The sequence below is a fragment of the Zingiber officinale genome, chromosome 10B (assembly GCF_018446385.1).
Source record: "Zingiber officinale cultivar Zhangliang chromosome 10B, Zo_v1.1, whole genome shotgun sequence".
In the NCBI taxonomy this organism is placed as follows: domain Eukaryota; kingdom Viridiplantae; phylum Streptophyta; class Magnoliopsida; order Zingiberales; family Zingiberaceae; genus Zingiber; species Zingiber officinale.
This window is the reverse complement of record NC_056005.1, coordinates 15788125-15791985: the sequence shown is the minus strand read 5'-3', so window position 1 is coordinate 15791985 and position 3861 is coordinate 15788125. Positions and strand designations below refer to the sequence as shown.

At 33.6% G+C, this 3861-nt stretch overlaps 1 non-coding gene across 1 annotated transcript; it reads left to right on the top strand.

Annotated features, from left to right (window-relative positions):
- The first annotated feature begins 265 nt into the window (after positions 1–265).
- On the top strand, positions 266–375 carry LOC122030778. The gene has a single exon (XR_006125616.1). It is a non-coding gene; the product is annotated as a small nucleolar RNA R71 (small nucleolar RNA).
- Positions 376–3861: the final 3486 nt, after the last annotated feature.

Sequence of the window (3861 nt, the reverse complement as noted above, 5' to 3'; positions counted from 1 at the left end):
AATAATTCCAGAAAAATCATAGAATATTCCTACAATAGTCTTGAGAATTTTCGGGCGTTACATCACATCATACTTACCATCAGTTTTAACAGAGTTACCTCATTTAGACACTCATTGGTGGTGGTTTAGGGGTACACTTTCAATAATATCTTCGGGTTCATCCAAACCCTTGTTCATTAATGCTCCACCAGCTGTAGAGTCTAAGAACACTTTAGTTGGATATGAAATTACATTGTAGAACGCATGTATAATTAACCATTTCTCTAAACCATGGTGAGGGCATTGCTGTAATAGTCCCTTGAATCTTTCTCAAGTTTTAAATAGAGATTCACTATCTTTTTGTATAAAGTTTGTAATAAAATTTCTCATGTGGGTTGTTTTACTTAGAGGAAAGAATTTTTTTAAGAATTGCTCGCATTGGTCCCAAGTTGTGATGTTTTCTGTTGGGAGTGAATTTAGTCAAGACTTTGTTTTATCCCTCAATGAAAAAGAGAAGAGCATCAATCTTATAGGCTCAGCAGTAGCTCCATTGTACTTCATGGTTCCATAAATTTCTAAAAAAATCTCAAGTGTTAATTTAGGTCCTCAGTTGGTCCTCCACCAAATTGATTTTGTTGTACCATCTGGATCACAACATATTTCAATTTAAAATTATTTGCCACAATTGAAGGTCTGATGATGCTAGGCCTTAAGCCTTTGTCACTTAGTGCGACATAATCCTTTAAAGCTTTGTTTTCCATAGTTGTTTCTTGATAATGTTCTACTTCTAGTTGCTTTTGCAAGTTTCTTTTTCGATGGAATGCCCAATTGATCTCAGTATCGAAGGGAAGCAAATTTCCTATTAAGTTAGTCCTTCGCATAAAAAAGAAACACACACTCACTTGTAAAATAGAGTTATTAGAAAATAAAATAAATACAGTAGTAAAAGAAAGAAAGAGAATGCAGAATTTCATAAAAGAAAAGAATGTAGATTAACCCAATCACCTTTCTAATCAATATTGACTTTAATACAATTCTCAACAACAATACCAAAAACTTGATGGTGCATAATCCACAAATGCATGGTTATCATCAAGTAATAAAAAGGTATCAAATCCATAGAGATTGTAAATTCAAATAAAGATTGAGTGGGTGAAGGAGATTATCTAGAGAATCAAAGGTTGTTGAGTTTGAGAGATAGATAAAGAGAGAGAGAATTGACAGAAGGTCTAGAGGAATCGAGAGGTCAAGGGAAATAAATGGCCGTGGAAAAGGTCTAGATTGGGGAAACAAACCTAGGACTTTGGTTTTGCCATGATAATTGTTGACATCCCAAGTATTGTTTACTTTTCTATCTCTATATTTATTCATATGTAGGTGGACTTATCCTGAAATATCAATATAAAATTTTATAATTATATCGGCGTGTCTATCCAAACGCAATGCCTACTTTCAAAGAGACTTTGCTAGTATGATCGCTTTCCAAAAAGGGGCTCCCATTATAGATCCCCATGATTCCTCTAGATTATCTCCTCTACTTTGAGACATTAAATTAGAATAGGCCCATTAAGATCTGTGATAGCCAATGGTGCCCCTTCTGAGGAAGAACGCCATCCCTTCATGGCAAGTTAGCATACATTCAAGGTGACATCACTAGTATGACCATTTTCAGGGAAACCACTATCACTAAAGCCCCACGGACCCCTAGGTTATCTCCTCTACTTCATGATCGACTCTCCACATCTTAGACATTAATGGGTGGATATGAAAGTGCAGGTTAATGTCACAATAAAGCCAAACCATAAAATAAACATGTCATTCAATAAAGAAAGCTAAACAAATACTTGGATTGAAATTAAATGTCAACAGTTACATCAGACTACTCCCTAATCTTAAAATAAAGAAAACTACTCCATGGAGATGGAGTTACAACTGGGAGGCATGAAAAATAGCACTCTACAACTCAAGACTGGAAATAGAGAGAATAGAAAGATTAGCCAAGGGTTGTCGGTGTATTTGGAAGGAATTCCAAGCTCCGATGGTGGATGGATTGTTATGACGACTAGTGGAATGGCTGCTCTAGGGTATCCCTAGGAAAGAAAAAACCTCCTCATGTTAGAAGCTTTTTGGGGATTTTTATACCCCTAATCGTAAAAATGGTTGGGGAACTTCAAACTTTCAGTGAAACATCCACATGACATGGTTGTGCCTGGGAGGCACGACGAGGGTGTGTTGCTTGAATGGGGGTTGGACATGGCATTGCCTGGGAACCACGGCTGGGGCATGTCCAGCTTGGCTACTAAATTATGGCCAGATACGGTGTGCTTGGGAGGCACGGCCTAGGCATGTCCGCTTGGTGGTGAACCTAGAAATTGAGTGATGAAGGCACATCCATGCTCGGAGGCACGGAGGGGGCATGTTGAATTCAGTGAAGAGAATAATGGCTTGGCAATCTCTGAATGAGACACAACCTGAGTGTGTCAGGTGCTAGGAACTCCCTTTTCATACTGTTCTTCAAATAATTTTGATCAGAGGAACACACTCATGTCATAGGACCCGGCCAGAGCATGTTCCTTGCTATAACTTCTCGATCTAAGGCCTAAATACTTTATTTTTGCTTTAAAAATATTTTATCAATAAAAAAAGAAAGGAATTGTTCTCTAGACTAAAAGAGTAAAACAAACAAAAAGAAAGATGCAAGAATACAAAATATGCTAATGAAATGTCACATAATACATGTCAAACAATGCTAAAAACACGTAAAAAAAACATTCACATTATGCTCTCTAGCCTTCTGGATTGCGACACACTGCAACTTGAGCTTCATTTTCTATCAGTAACACCTAGAGTAACATTTTTATTTATTTTTTTGTTTCCATATTTGTTTAATTGGGCTTATAACCTTTTAGATTTTTTTTGTAAGGTTTTCCACCTCTAGAGGCTTTCTAGAAAGGGAATATTAGAAATAAGAATCATATTTTTTATAACTGATGTCTATACTTCTAGTTTATTTGAACAATTACTTGCATATTCAATTTTAGTTAAAACCTTTACATGCTTATACTAGTCTAACTACATTTGATTGAATCAATTTTTAAGTTATATTTATTTCTGATATACTACTCTATTGATTCAATTATTTTTAGTTATTTTATTAAAATATCTTCTTGTAAAATTCATAACGCTATTGACCCCCCACTATAGCATTGATTTCAATCATACATCTCATTGAAACAACATGTAAAATGAAGCATCAGACGAAATATAGAATTAAACATTCTCAAATGCAATTTTCTAGATTTTTCTTGAGTAGTGGAAGTACCAATTTTGATTTATTTATGTATTATGATAATAAATTAAAAAGCTAGATTTGTTTCCGTAGAATATCTTTCCTGTATTTTTGGGTCTAAATGCACTTTTGAAGTTTTTCTGTCGCGAATCATTTAATCCACCTGCTAAACATGTTCCTTAAATAACACTTACTCGTACAATGAAAAGATTAGTAGAAGTAAGGGGGAAAATTTTAATTTAAGAATTTAATAAATTAAATAATAAAGTTTTTTATATTCTAATATTAGAGTGATCATTGGTAAATACATTCATATATAAATATAACTTGTCATTGGATCAATAACTCTTAGAAAATTCAAAAAAAATTGTTAGCCTATAAAGTTTTTTGATAAATCACAAAATGCTCATAATATCTCACAATTATTATGTTCAATTTTAGAATAATATTGATTAACTTCTAAATTATTTTTAATATCATTTGATAATTGACGTACGTAAATTATATATGGTTTAAAGCATTATTTAATGTACATCTACTTGTATTTCATGCATACAATCTATGTTTATTGTACCCTATTTTATTATTATATT